The sequence below is a fragment of the Nymphalis io genome, chromosome 19 (genome assembly GCF_905147045.1).
Source record: "Nymphalis io chromosome 19, ilAglIoxx1.1, whole genome shotgun sequence".
NCBI lineage: Eukaryota > Metazoa > Arthropoda > Insecta > Lepidoptera > Nymphalidae > Nymphalis > Nymphalis io.
This window is the reverse complement of record NC_065906.1, coordinates 7,083,186-7,100,107: the sequence shown is the minus strand read 5'-3', so window position 1 is coordinate 7,100,107 and position 16,922 is coordinate 7,083,186. Positions and strand designations below refer to the sequence as shown.

General features: G+C 32.6%; 1 protein-coding gene across 2 annotated transcripts in view; it reads right to left on the bottom strand.

Annotated features, from left to right (window-relative positions):
- LOC126775980 (protein pellino) overlaps nt 1-16,922 on the bottom strand; it is a 51,965-nt gene that overhangs the window by 6,114 nt on the left and 28,929 nt on the right. The gene's annotated exons all lie outside the window — the stretch shown is intronic.

Here is a 16,922-nt window from a genome sequence, read left to right as displayed (position 1 = left end):
TGGATATGACTTAAGCAATAGGTAATCGAAATAATCTACATATTTTTTATTTATTTTTTTTACAAGAATTTCTAAAACGTCATTTCACAAGATCATTTAAATTTAGAACTATCACCGGTTTGGAATGTACTTATATTGTTTCATGACTCAAGAAGACTATTTTTCATTAAATATCTACAATATAGTAATTTGACAGCAGTAAATACCAGTTATCCTTTTTAAATCGACCAATACGAAAGAGATAGCAATATTTTCAATCAGCTCAACCTAGACTTTACAAGTACAGCAGTACCAATTTATTTGTAATTTCTTTGTAATTATCTCAGAAAACTCTTTCAATTTCATCTTTCAACAATTTCATTTATATGTACATATGTATGACCGGATGGAAAGGTTATTATTACGTAATATCTGTTATGCTCTGATTACGTCGAAAGGTTGAAACAATTATTTAAAAAATATTCTTCTATATTCAAGGTGAATCTTCAAGGCTGATATTTTCAGCATTCTTTATTTGGAAATCGAGCTTCAATAAAGTTTTAATTTTTAGTAAACTTGAAGTAGTAATAAGAGTAAAAGAATATTAATTTCTACGTTAAAACTCTTGTTTGATTTTATAACAAAAATAAAGTATTAGTCCGTAATTCTTTTTTTTTTATAGAATAGGAAGGCGGACGAGCATATGGGCCACCTGATGGTAAGTGGTCACCAAACGCCCTTATACATTGGCATTGTAAGAAATGTTAACCATCGCTTACATCACCAATGCGCCACCAATCTTGGGAACTAAGATGTTATGTCCCTTGTGCCTGTAATTACACTGGCTCACTCACCCTTCAAACCGGAACACAACAATACCAAGTACTGCTGTTTTGCGGTAGAATATCTGATGAGTGGGTGGTACCTACCCAGATGAGCTTGCACAAAGCTCTACCACCACTCTACAAATTCGTATAAAGTATGTCAAAACTCAAAGCGGACGTTCTTTTTACTTTATTAGATCTTCGAAAAACTTCGCTCCAAGTATAACCTAAGTAGTCTGCTGAGAACGAAACTACAAATAAAAAAAACGGTCAAGTGCCAGTTGAACTTCTAAATTTGGGACTTCATTCTATACTATTTATAAAACGTCGTTGAAATAGTAATGAGTGCAAAACAAACAACAAAAAACTTCTAAAAAAAAAATATAAGAAAACTCATTCGATTTTTGAAAACAAAACAATTTTAGCCAAAAAATATGAATTTGATAGAACGTTGGAAAAGACAGTTAACAGATTCCTTTCAATACTTAAAGCCGTACCTCGTAGCCTCGACAGCACCTTCGAGACACGGTCGTAACGCACCAACTGCCTTAGAGGTCATATTATCATTCATTGTTCTTGCGTAATTGTTTAGCTCCCACTTATCCGAATTTGTTAATAGCAAACTTTAAATTTTGCATTTATTATAATAATATTTTTTTCCTTTTAAAATCTTTAATTTGTTTAGTAAAAAAGGATATACGTTCATATAAAATGTAAACAACTGTTCTATTGAAGTACGTTTACAAAAACACTAAGATGTCATAGAAAAAAATACGAGTGGAAAGTTAAAGGGTATCGGATTTGAAGAATTATCTTCATCTACCGATCGTGTTTACAAAAATTAGAAAAAATATATATAACATAGTTTCGCTGAATGCATCAAAATAAAATTAGAAGAAGCTTACATAATATTATATTTTCAACCGCGGTAGTTCTAAAATAGATCAACAAAGCGAATTCCTTGATTGGTAGCCAAACCAAATCGGACGTCACCATTTTACTAATGTAAAATAATATACTTCTAAAAATATGCGATTCATAGATATTAATCGATTTAAAACGTGAAAATATTTAACATACAAATTATAGCATAAATTTAATGGTATCGTTCTTAAGCAACCAAACAAATCTAAAGAAAATATTTGCTTGCTCTTAACGCAGGAAGCTGACAAATGATGTGCAAAGAAAGATTAATTTAGTTCATATCCGACTGCACCGCACCGGATCAACTCAAATATGTTAATAACTTTCATCAAATCTTCATTTTTCAAAGTCCATATAGAAGTGACATATTGTCAGTAAAGAGACGAGTTAAAAAAAACCAGTGAGCATAAACAATAAACAATGAGATAAAAGGGTATTAATTGGTAAAGCTGTTACGCCCAATAAATATATTGTTATAAAGTAACAAAGTTGAACCGATTTATAAACAAATCAAAAGCACCGCGTGTGTTGAAACATGCATGGAAACTAGCATTAATTTAATTTTAAAAAAATAGCCATTTTACAGGTGATGTAATATGTCTGCCCTTTCTTAGGGTCTGGAATAAATTGATTCTATAAGAATGCAGATTAGCGTGATCCAGGCCGCATTGCTGTTGTTGGGTAACGGCGACGCGAGGCGCCGCGACGCTTGCGTCACGATCGCCGCCCTATAACCGTCGCATATATTATAAGAAACTAACACCGGCGAGCCCTACTTGTATACGTTTGATAACAATAAAAGACAGAATGCATATGTTGACCCAAAAATAGCTTGCAATGTGAAATCGATTTATATCTTTCATTTCCATTATCTGCTTAGACAATTAAATTATAATTATTTTTTTATACATTAGCTACCCGTAGCGGCGAGGTAGAATAAAGGTATAATACTTTACTACTTACGAATAAAAGTCTTGATTTTTGGACTTGGGAACACTTGCAAGCGTATGCAGAATAGAAAAACTCACCAAAAGTTCATCAAAATCGGAGGAATGGTCTAGAAAGACACAGAGGACAAACATAAACACATTCATTTTAATTTATTATGATTATAAAAGAATATTATTCTTGTTTTAAAACTGATTTGATTATTCGCAATAAAAAATCTAATCACAAACTAAATCGAAAAATAATAAAAGTCAAAAACAAAACAAACAACAGTGTAACAAAAAACATGAAATAGCGGAAATTATTAATATAGTTACAAGTTACGTTACAAGGGCAAACTAAAATAAATCGCAATTGGCAGAATGTATCGAATCCATATGGATTTGGAATCGTAAATATAAATGTAGGGTTACATTCTCGCTTCGCCAAAAAACCAAACAAAGGCTGAAATTGCGAAGGAATGGTAACATTTATGAAAATACTTTTTTATTATTAGATAATGTAAGAATGACATCTTGCGAGCCCTTTTCATCAACTTCAAAGAAAGGTTTCATACGCGTATGTTTTTATTTTTTCATTGAAATTTATTATACAGTTTTCTTAAAATCAAAATCAATTAATTTTATAATTAATAAAAATATTTTTATTAGACGTTTTCAGCAGACCTTATATTTTTTCAAAAATGAAAAAGACGTTATATATTATAATGAATTAGACGTTAGTGTTCTTAGTCTTCTTACAATACAAAAAATTTATAAAGTCAGTTTTTTTTTATAATATAGGAAGGCGGACAAGCATATGAGCCACCTGATGGTAAGTGGTCACCAACGGCCGTAGACATTGGCATTGTAAGAAATGTTAACTCTCGCCCACATCGCCAATGCGCCACCAACCTTGGAAACTAAGATGTTATGTCCTTTGTACCTGTAATTACACTGGCTCACTCACCCTTCAAACCGGAACACAACAATACCAAGTACTGCTGTTTCGCGGTAGAATATCTGATGAGTGGGTGTTACCTACCCAGATAAGCTTGCACAAAACCCTACCATCAGTAAAAGAATAAAATAAGTGGGCCATTTATGTAAGATGTAGTAGTACGGTTGGTAAATGCGTATAGATTATGGTTGTTTTCTAATGTACTCCTAAATTACACATATATATACAAGTGTATATATATATATATATATATGTGTAATTTAGGTTTTAATTTAGGATTAATTGGATTGGGTATAAGTATAACCAATCCAATCAAAAAAAAAAAATCATTTTTCTGTACATTTTTTGTGATTATTTCTTTCGTTTTAATGAACCTTACAGGAGAACTAGTTTTAATATTTCCCAAATTCACTTAGTAAAGAATAATATCACGTAATTCATATCATGCCTTTTAATTTATCTATAAACAAGAATACACATTTTAATAAAATTGCAGTTTTGACTCATATCACTTACTCAATTAATTAAATTAGAATTACTAGTTTATGAAATAATAACAAACTGACGGTGATCATAAAGGGGAATTGAAATTAGAAACTGTTTTTAGGTTCGTGTCTGTACAATATTACTAATTTAATTTGGAGGATACTGACAACAATATGTAGGGCGAAAATTTATAAATTATAATGCCGACTGTTCGTATATATATACGAACGCGAATCACATAATTATTTACTTAGTATATACTAAACATATAATTATGTGATTCGCGGAACCATAAACGGGAATGATATTAATGGAATTTTTAACAACAAATGTTTATGGGCTTTAAATATGACACTTTTCAGTTTTCATTCATATGAAACAATAGGTTAACAAACAATATTATAAAAAAAAAAAAACAAAAAAAAAACACTAATAATCCACCCGACCGAAGTTTGACCTCTAGCTTCTAGCAAGAATGTATCGGCGAGAGTGTGGTCTCCCATGTATAACTTCGCATGTCGACGCTTAGCGTGACTTCATCGGAATTACCGATCGACCCGTTCAAACCACATATCATACTGTTCAATATTTTATACTAAACATTCTCAGCAAAACACAAACATATTAAAAGTAACGATAAAAATGTGTTGTACTAATACTACGATTATTAAAATAAGAATAAGTACAATAGTATAATTATTGTTATTATACTATACAATTATATTATTCTTCTTACAAAATATTATATATTTATTATACACTAGTAACCTGTCCCGGCTTCGCTCGGTTAGATAAGACGTTTATATTGAAGGACAAACGCACACAAGTAATATCTTTTTTGACTCGGAACTCAACAAATTTTAATCACAATCGGGTCTGTGGTTTAGGAAAGGATAGAGGACAAACATCCATTTTTATTAGATATGTAGGTATATTGTACCAGTGACCTTACTAAATATTTACGGAATTGGGTACAAAACAAAAGTCCTTCCCTTACTTTGCCCTTTTATCACACCCTTATAATTTCTAAATTTATATATTTTTTACACCTATACACATGTGGAATATAATTCATGTCAACACGATATCTGTGAAATAAATGAATTAAATATATCATTGAATTATTTTCACTTTTTTAAGCCCTTGCTTGCTATATATAGCTTTAATGTTAATTGCAACATTGAATGCATATCACCTTTAACTTTACTTTCTAAAATATTTAAATAGTTTTTTGTTTTATAATATTAATATTATTAAATAAAAAAAAAACAGAAATTTAAGTGAGAGGTATTTACACAAATATTTTTTAAAGAATTATATTATAAACATTGAAATATACACCAAGTTATTGTACAATAATGCGTGTTGTTCTCACGCAAAAACTTATTTTGTGTCCGCACAATGAACTTTTATTCGTGTAACTACTTTAAACGGCTAATCGTATCGGGTTATGTTTAGTTTTAAATTATAATAGAAAGGTAAACGAACAAATTGACTGGACCACCCGATGGTAAATGGTCACCTTCGTCCATAGTTATTCGTTCATTATTGGCCACAAATTGTAATATAAACCACTTCTTCATAATGCACTACTAACTACGCGATCAAGTTATGCTTTTGTATCTGTAATTATACAGGCTCACTCACCATATAAACCGGAACAGAGCCAAACAAAAACTTAACTGCTTGCAGGACAACTGTTGAGTGGGTGGTCCCCAATCACATATACATGCAAGAAGCTTTCCTACCGATATACGGTGCTTTCAAAGTCACTGCACAATCAAACCGAGACCAGTGGGCCTTAGTTTGATTATATACATAGCTTAGTTGATATTGATAATTTAAAAAGGTTTATTGATAATATCGCTGAATGTACAAGTACGTAAAATGGTTCATGTTATTGTGTTTATATTTGAAACGACTGTCAAAATTCTGTGCAATTATAGTCAGTAGTTATGTCAACAGTAAAAACATCACAATGTTTAGCCCGGCTATGTATATATTAATAGTTAGCCCGGCTATCTATACTATAATCATAAATCTAAATTAATTTTAAAGTATTTACAATAACATAAAAGCGCTTATATAACAAAATTAAACCAGTCTGAAGAACTATCGTCAATTTTCATTACAAAACAAAAATTGTATTTTTTTTATTTAGTGTTTATATTTATGATTGTACAAAATAAATTCAAATAAACTTTTTCTAATTGCAAAACGAATCCATTTGTACGCTCTACATACCAAACAATGACACTTTTTACGATGATAATTTTTTTTATGATTTCGCGAATTTCATAGCAAATAATTGCTTTAATATTAACTTAAAACGTTCTAGAATTAAGCTAAACGAGTACTTTAATTCGTTTAGACAATTAAATTCAATAATCGTTGACAATCTCAATGTAGTCTACAATTGCGTAATAGTAAGTAGTCACAGTAGTATTTTAAAGAGCAACGGCAAATCGGTTTAGTGGTTTAGCCGTGAAAGCGTAACAGATAGACAAGACAGAGTTACTTTCGCATTTATAACATTAGTAATAATAATAATACTAATGTCCTTCAGGTCGATTTCGGCCACGGCGGCCAATCTCAAGAGAAATAAGCCAACTACGCAGGAGATACTAAAGTGCACAAGTGTGTGCGCAAAAATAGGTGCACTCTCTATTCCTAATCCAATGGGACGGCAATACGACACGACCGAAAAGAGTTCAGGCGCAGGACCAACGGCTTTACGTGCTTTCCGAGGCACGGGAGTGTACACACTTCCAACTTTCAGACTCTGGGCTACTACTGAGAATTTTCTGACAAAAAAACCCAATACCTTTGTACTAGCCCGACCTGGGAATTGAACCCAGGACCTCCGAGTCTGCGTCCTTACATCAAGCCACCAGACCAACGAGGCATTAGTATAAAAGTATAGATTATATGTAATAACTTAAAACACCGCAGTTTTAAAAACCATTGACGAGAACCACACTATAGATTATAGAATATTAAGATATCAGTATTATATTTCACGGATTGTAAAATACAGAGGGGGTAAACTTAACACACCACATACATTTCCTTAAAGGAAAAAACTAAAGACTTTTTTTATACTAACAAAAAAAAATGCCTAAGTTCCCCAACAAAATTATTTTACTGAAACTTATTTCTCTTAAAAACATAAGTCAACTTTGATGGACATTACTTTTATCAGAGATCAGATTCCAGTCTTTGTTAGAGGAATATCATGTTGCACGAACATAATCCGTCAGTATAATGTCTAGATACGTCAATATATATTACAACACCTTTCATTATTTAATTTTATATATATAGTAGTGAATATGTTTTATTTATTTTTTCTCTCTTTCGCTCTCTTTCTTTCTTTCCTTATACAATTTGTATCCAAATATCCACTTAAAGTTTAATATTTCGGCAACAATAAGTCAAAATAAGTATACTTCCTACTATCTTTTAAATTGAAACAATTACTCGTTATTCCAATTCCACAGCGCGGCAAACAAAAACCTTTACTTTCCTAAAAAAATCCATTGATGAAATTTTAATGAGCATAAAATCGGATTAGTTTTATAATCTTAATCTTTAAAGTAAGTCGGTTTCAGTTTGCTGCGTCCATTCACCCAGTATACGTTAAGTAACAGTTATTACCAGTTTAATAAAACTCAGGCACCAAGTTAACCGAACTTCCGCTATGTATGAATTCAAATTCACGAAAACTGCCTGAGCACAACGGTAACAATTCCTTTTGTATATCGACCAGTCTCAGTGGACCCGTTGCGCTTCTAAGTTTCTTTTGTGTAGAACATTTTGAGTATGATACTGAAATGTTAAAAGTTCAGTATAAATTTGTTTTAGTTTGAGAAGGGTTGTTGCATTTTTATTGTTACACGTAAATGTAAACACGGAGACATCGTTTGCTTGTGAATATTAATTTTAATTTTTGAACAAGTATTTGTTAATTTGTTAGAACACGTGAATCTTATCCGAAAATAACGGGTTCAAGTCCAGGAAAGCACTAATGAGTTTTCATGTGCTTAATTTGTGTTTAAAATTAATCTCGCGTTAGGCGATAATGGTAAACGAAACGAAACCTTGTATCGGATATAATTATGTCCCTTGGGTACCCACCAACCTGTATTGGAGCAGCTTGGTGGTATAAGATCCAAACAATTTCGCCAAGAGAAAAAGAAGTATTTGCTTAGAAATGGGACATTTGGAGACTGTTACTTTACTTTAGATCAGAAAATTACATAGAAGGTGCAAAGTGGCTTGCCAATGTTCTCACATTGTTATTCCCTTTCCAAATCTTCTGTGCCTAAGTAGCCAGACTACTTACTTTTTTCTTTAAGTGAACCTCTTGTGTAAGGTGTGGAAATGACAATATCCACAGGCTAGATCCATACAATGTGAAAAACGTTTTTTGCACAGCATATGTACAATTTAGGCTTAGATGATAAAAATATTTTTAAAATAAAATATATAGCCGAGATGGCCTAGTGGTTAGAACGCGTGAATCTTAACCGATGATCGTGGGTTCAAACCCGGGTAAGCACCACTGAATTTCATGTGCTTAATTTGTGATTATAATTCATCTCGTGCTTGACGGTGAAGGAAAACATCGTGAGGAAACCTGCATGTGTCTAATTTCATTGAAATTATGACACATGTGTATTCTACCAACCCGCATTAGAGCAGCGTGGTGGAATAAGCTCTAAACCTTCTCCTCAAAAAGGGAGAGGAGGCCTTAGCCCAGCAGTGGGACATTAACAGGCTGTTACTGTACTGTTACTGATAAAAATATTTTTAAAATGTCTTTCATATAATTTGCAGAGAAAACATTACATGTTCTAGCTTACATGGGAATGTTTAATTTCATTGTACGTATGAAGTAATGGAATAAGAAATTCAAAGTCAATAAACCCATTAGAGAATGTTATAATTTGAGAATAGATTTCAGCCTTGGCATCGGAGGCCCAAATTGTCCAATCAAAACCCGTGGGCGGGAAGTAGGCGACGAACAAATTGAACAAGAAAAATCTCATCTCAAATCTGTATTTACCGAGTAATCTCAGAGTATTGAATTAGTTGATATTAAATGATCAAGATAAGTCATTCTTTGTAATGAATACGATTTTACGTTGAAGTCAAGTATAAACATATCGTAATTCTATTTGTATATAAAATATTGTCACCTAGTCTATATGTCTCAACTCAATTTTGTCTGAGGTACAGATTTTAATAAAGGAACCCGAATATAGCAATGTAAAGGGACTGAGTCTACAAGACGAGATCGTGACAATACGTTTCCCGAGCCGAAAACCGTTTCACTTCAAATAAAATATCCGAGGGAAATTGAACTGATGTAACAAACGGGAAAGACATTTACAATGCTTTATTATTAAAAAAACATCAAATTGGAACCTTTTGTAAAAGCCATCACAATGATAAATAAGGAAAGATAATTGTTTTCCTTATTTTTTTAACAATCCTGTTCAATCAGCCCCCTGCTGAGGTACATGATGATAGAAATTAATTATTGCAAGTTGTATATATAATAATACATATTTATATCATTTTGAACTAGATACTCAAGCACATGAGAGGGATGGTTTAGTTCAGTCTAATTAGTTTAGAGATTGTGTGGTACAAACAAAGAAAGAGAAGAACCAACCACTTAGTAGTTAGTTTTTTGCTAGTGTACTCCACACTAGCAAAAAACTAACACAAACTGAGTAAGCTACGCTCAGTTGGAGGGAAAAATAGGATTACCTTAACATTCATGCCTTGAAAACATACTATATTGGTAATTCCGTAACTTGTTTTGTACCATATATTTAATGTTTCAACGTGTAACAAATCTAATAAAGAAACAAAAATATGATATATTTAAACATCTTCAAACATTTTTAAACACTATTCGTATAATATTTAATTTAATAGTATTGTTATTTATTATAGGTTAATCCTAAATAAATAAATATTAACCTTTTAATTTGTTAATGTAATAAATAACAGCCCTATAGAACTTTATAAATCGCATATACAAACCCGTGTGGAGTTGTACCTTGTAATCCATCCCACGCTGTTGCAAAATAGAACATCCTATGTGCCCATATTAAACTAAATATTTCGCAAGCCGCAAGTGCGACAGATAAGTCTTGTTAATACAGCATAGGACGAGTTTTTAATCGCGACTTGTTCGATTTTTTTAAATTGATTTAGGAAATCAATTTAAAAAATGTTATACCTAAAGGCCCCTACCTTCTGTGATACGGTACCACTGTGATATTTTGTGCTGTGGTCGAACGACATAATTATGAAAGATTACACCAATTATATTTATAGATATTAATCGACCACACCTACTAACTTTCTTTTCTTAAATTAACTCGTTAGAAATACTTGGGTCCGTACAGGTCCGTCTTTTGTTTCTTTTTTTATCATTTTATGCAATAGTTAAATATTATACAAGTTTCTCAAGAATAAGAAAACTGCTTATTTCAATCGAAGACTTATTAGCATGACAACTGCGATGCTTTATCTTTGTATATCTTTGTATTATCTTTACACTATAACGATGTTTAAGGTTTACCATGCAAAACGCGCGTCATTAAAGTTCCATAAAACATTTTTCTTGAACGCGATTCATCAAAAGAAACAAAACAATTGTACAAAATAAAAAAAAAAGACGAACTAAAAATTGAAATCAAGCGAAGCGTAGAATTATGGCTCAATAATTTAACGCGCATTCTTTTGGTTTTTTGATACCGTTCTGCGAAATATCACGAGCTTTTAACCCCTAATGAGTCGGGGATAAAATGAGATGGGACGAAATGGCTCGGTTGAGAATAGAAAGGTTGCTTTCGAATAATTTATACGGCACGTGCTTATATGGGTACGTGTATGATGGATGTGTGCCTCTCGTTGAACTTAATGATTAACGCTAGAGAAATAGGGACGAACAAAATTAATGAGTACCTTCATACACTAAGTTTAATCAATAATAATCCTTTTTTTTATATAGAATAGGAAGGCGGACGAGCATATGGGCCACCCGATGGTAAGTGGTCACCAACGCCCATAGACATTGGCATTTTAAGAAATGTTATATATCGCTTACATCACCAATGCGACACCAACCTTGGGAACTAAGATGTCCCTTGGGACATAATGTCCCTTGTGCCTGTAATTACACTGGCTCACTCATCCTTCAAACCGAAACACAACAATACCAAGTAATGCTGTTTTGCGGTAGAATATCTGATGAGTGGGTGGTACCTACCCAGACGAGCTTGCACAATAACAACAAAATAAACATTCATCTCTGATACGTTTAATATGAAAAAAAAACATTAAAAATGTATTAACAAATTCATTATTATCAAATTCAAACTTATATTATCATAAGCATGTTTCTTCGTCGTAAATTATCAATATTTTGCCGTAAATTTGTAAATACAGAGACATTACTATCTACATTGTACGAGAAAACAATAAACGACAATAGTAATGCGATTGTCTCAAGAACGTTTCACAGACGGCAACATTTAACGACATTAATGTGGCGTCTACTGATAGCTACAAGGGTCATACGTGAGATCTGACGCGTGCACTCTAGATGCGCTTTAAATAGAATTCCACTTTATTCAAGTGATAAATGGCAATTCAAAACTTCTTGTGACCGCCTAATAAATGTTCAAGGAAATGGAATACTTCTTACTTAGTTTTACAGTTATTATTAGATCATTTAATATAGTTTCTTTTGTAGTTTTTTTCCTAATGACAGGACGAGTATAGATAAATTGTTATCGGCTATACGTATTACTGTGTTTTCCAAAAGTAATATAATCTCACTATAATTGTGTAATTATTAGTGTATAATTATTATTTCATTTATTAAAATACTTATATAATTATTGTTAATAGTTTAATGGACCATTACAAAAAAGAAAATATCGTATTTATGAACACAATGATGATAGTCTTCCTTGTATATGAAATAATTTTATAATATTATATTTAATTATGAACCTATATTAGAACGAAAGAGAATGGAAGCTATTAATTACACAAACCGACACACATTATAGCATTATATCTATATTTTTTATTTGTTATCGGATTTCCCTAAATGTTACGTCCCAGTGAAAGAGGACAACAAAGTTCTCGCTACTCCTCATGATGGCTTTACGATAATGAATCGGATCTAACACACTTCATAGAACAAAAAATTAAAACGTTGATTGTATACAATTACAGCGTTACATGTTGTAGAGGACTTTGCAAGGGATGCTTGTTACTATAGTTTTATTATCTATTTACATTTATAGTTCTCTTTACAATATGTACTTTTTGTAAATATAATAAATTGACACATTATTTTAGTAAGAATAATATAACAAAGTATAACAACGTACGATCGGACATGTGTTTAAGATTTAAATAGGTACGCATTAGAAAGCCCACGTGCTTAATTTGTGTGTATACATTATCATAGGAGAACTTAAACTTGCCAAAGGGCATTTAAAGTAAAAAAATACAATCTCGACAGTTTAGAAAAGGTAAAGTAAAGTAACAGGATGTGAATGTCTTACTGCTGGCCTAAGGCTGTGTCTCCCCTCGAGGAAAAGGTTTCAAGCTTATTCCATCACGCTGCACATGCAGTAGAATTTCAGTGAAATTAGACACATGCAGGTTTCCTCACGTTGTTTTCTTTCACTGAGTACGAGATGAATTATAAACACAAATTAAGCACATGAAAACTCAGTGGTGCTTTCTTGGGTTTCAATCCGCAGTCATCGGTTTAGATTCATGCGTTCTAACCACTGGTCCATTTACGACCTATTATTTACTGTATAAAATAATGTAATAAGAAGACATATACAAAGACAAAGTGACTAAATTGTAAATCAATACTCGAGTTTTAGGCGTATGTATAAATATGAGTATTACCATCAATAGAGTTTCTGTGATGAATAGCGGATTGTTAAACATTGAATGGACATGTATTCGCACATCGCCTTGGCGTTCTATCCCAATTCTCGTGGCCATTGTCCGTCTAACAAAAGACAAAGATGGAGGCAGATAGGGTACATCGCTTCGAAACTTCTCCTTCCTACCAAATCGTATTTCTATTCAAAGAACCTTCGAGAAGCGTTAATAAAATCTGCCTTATAAAACATATCATTTATACGTGAACGTAGAAAATTGTCTCAAATTTTTTAAATGTTTATTTTTTTATGAAACTCGTATCATCCAATGAGCATTTTTCGAAACATGTAAATGAAAATAGAAAAAACAAATTTCGTGCAAAAAATTAACGATATTAATTAGATAACTTGAATGTATATAAATCAGATTGTTATTATGAGTAGTAATAAATCAATTGAGTGACTGTAACTGTTATGGCTTTCCAACATACAGGTATATATACCAATTAGTGTAACAACATTAATTAAGTCAATCATCAAAAAACAAAAGAACAACAAAGAATAAAATATTTACTTATCTATATTAGACTCAGTACCTTGTTCTCCTCTTTCAACCGATTTTCATATTTTTTATTTGGTGTCCATTGATGAGCTTATTCTATAATAATTAAAAAAAACATGTTCGAAACCTCAAATGAATAAACTCCTCAAATTGTTCCTCAAATTTTTAATAATGACTACGGTCGAATTTCGAATTATAGAACACGAATTCGCTAATTCTTAATTAAGAACATTAAGTGGCACAATCACATCATAAAATTAATATATATTATTATAGCAACAAGGTGACATTCTCGAATTACCTTTGACGTCCTCAAAATTTTATGAAAACAACTTCGGACACGCTTATATTATAACTACTAACTTATTCAATATTCAAATATATATAATTTTTTTGATTTCGGAAAATCATCATAGATATCCTTAACATTATTACATTTTAATCGTAAAATAAGACTGAACATTAGAAGTAACAGATACAGGAGGCGAATATATTTCGAACAACGAATTCAACGGTGTGTTTCAAATCATTTAACAATTCTTAAAAAAACCTTAGGAAATATACAAATTTATTCAACATAACCTGCACATTAATTTAATTTTTCATTGTTCATTAGAATCTGAACGTATTCAAGTTCATTATAATTCAACGGATCAATGAAGCGAATGTCAAGTAGATTATTATCATTTATATTCTTAAATTATTGTCAATATATATATTTTTTCAATTTGGTTGGTTAGATAATGCTATGAAAAAAAACGGTTTAAAAATTAAAAAATTATGTGTCATTATTGGTTCTATATTTAAATCAAGTACTGCAATTTCTTTTCATATATTCTCTTCTCAATACGCGCCGATTTGATAAACATCGTTTTCCGCGAATAGAAGTGGATTTAGCTTCAAATTTATACAAAGCCTCAACTTGCATATCTTATGTATTCAATAAAATAAAAATTATTAAAATCAATTCACAATAGATGAAGGTAACGTAATAAGTAAACACAGAAAAAATAACTAATCTACTAGTATTCTACCTGTACTCAACTGTTAGGGGTGAATTGTATGGGATCACCCTCGAGATAAAAATCGATCGGAATAAAGTAATTATGATTGTCACTTCGCAAGCAGCGAAGCTATCGAGAAACATACAAAAATAAATTGCAGAATTCATCTACTTCATTTATAAGTTAGCTAACAATTCACTCTGGTACAGAGAAATATATAACCCCAATAAAAAAGGAGACAAGCATTTAACCTGATAAAAAATAAATATAACTAAAAACAAAGCTTTTTTATAGAATAGGAAGGCGGACGGGCATATGGGCCACCTGATAGTAAGTGGTCACCAACGCCCATAGACATTGGCATTGTAAGAAATGTTAACCATCTCTTACATCACCAATGCGCCACCAATCTTGGGAACTAAGATGTTATGTCCCTTGTGCCTGTAATTACACTGGCTCACTCACCCTTCAAACCGGAACACAACAATACCAAGTTCTGCTGTTTTGCGGTAGAATATCTGATGAGTGGGTGGTACCTACCCAGACGAGCTTGCACAATGCTCTACCACCAGTAAGCTTCGTTCGTCTATTGATTAATACCACGAATGTATTACGTTGTACAAGGTCGATCACGTATATTTTGTTGGCTTTCGACATTACTTATCGTGATTATCAAAGTTACTTTTCGGTAACCGCCTTAAAAACAGAGCATGACTGCGGATAGCTGTGACGTTTATTTGAAAAAATATACGCAATGATCGATATGAGGATATGAATTCATCACCATGAATTTTGCCTCGCAGTCAGACGCTTAACTAAATTGGTATTCCATGGCTAATTAGACGCTACACACGAGGGGTGCAACTTTATATACATTTAAATGTATTTTTAATCGATTTTTACAATCTAGATAAACATATAAGTATATGTACAACCGGTTGTACAGGTTTGTGCTCGTTTAGGTGCGTACAACCCATTCATCTGCTATTCTAAATGTCTAACATAAATACTATATAACGTTGTGTTCCTGTTTGAAGAATGAGTGGAACCGTGCCTATAATTTACATTGCATTAACAATACATGTAAGGAATGTTTTATACTTTTACCCACCAATGTTTACTTATATATATTGAAAATTGAATTAAAAAAATAGCCTGTATCCGTCCTTGAATTCCAAGGCTAATTTTTTTACCTCATAATTGCCCCTTCTCCCTAACACGTTTAGAAAGCCGCAAGAGAAAACTAGTATACTAGTAATAAGTAAAACGTCATTTTAGGTAAGAAATTTAAGACATTTTAAGTCGATAGTTGCCAAAATTTAAAGAAAATCGTAGATACAATCTTGATTTAAAACAAAACATTCGTAATTTTTATTTTCGATTTAATTTTTCACATAATTATAGTAAGCAAATAGCGCCATTTATGATAAGACAATGATTATTCTTTGCATACAATTAATGCAAGGTCAAAAGAGGCTACTGCCAATAATGACGTCGATTGAAACTAATCACAATTCCTTTATCACAAAGAGCTGAGTGAAGAGGCATTCAGTAGCAAATTGAGTTAAGTCACAAAGAGGTCAAATGCATCGGGTAACGGTCCAGTAATAATAGCCTCCGCGCTAAGAATACGTTGTAGCTAATTTCCCTCTTAAAACGTGAAGCTCGGAGACTTCGTTTGTTTTTTATTTTATTTTTAATAACTATTGTTTTAATCATTACTTGTATTAAAATGTTTTAAAGGTAAAATTAAGTGACATTTTTTTTCGTGTTTTTTTATTTTTATTTAATACATAATTTTTGGTCGGGCCTAGCGGGCTTGCCGATAACTGGGGGCCTTTTTTTGGGCGCATCTGCCATTAAGGAGGGTTTGCCCATAATCACCGCGCTGGGCAGGCGTGTTCGCTGGGCAGGTGTGTACCTGCCATGACATACGGTGCCGAAACGTGGACACTAACTGCGGGACTAGTCCACAAAATCAAAGTCGCTCAGCGTGCTATGGAGCGAGCTTTGCTCGGAGTATCTTTGAAGGATAAGATCAGAAATGAGATTATCCGGAAAAGAACCGGAGTCACCGACATAGCTTGCAAAATTAGCAGGCTGAAGTGGCAATGGGCTGGTCACGTATGTCGTAGGACCGATGGCCGTTGGAGCAGACGAGTCCTAGAGTGGAGACCGCGAATCGGCAAGCGCAGCGTAGGGCGCCCTCCAGCCAGGTGGACCGACGACCTTAAGAAGGTGGCGGGCACCAACTGGATGCGGAAGGCGGAGGACAGGGAGCTTTGGCGCACCTTGGGAGAGGCCTCAGCAGGTTCAG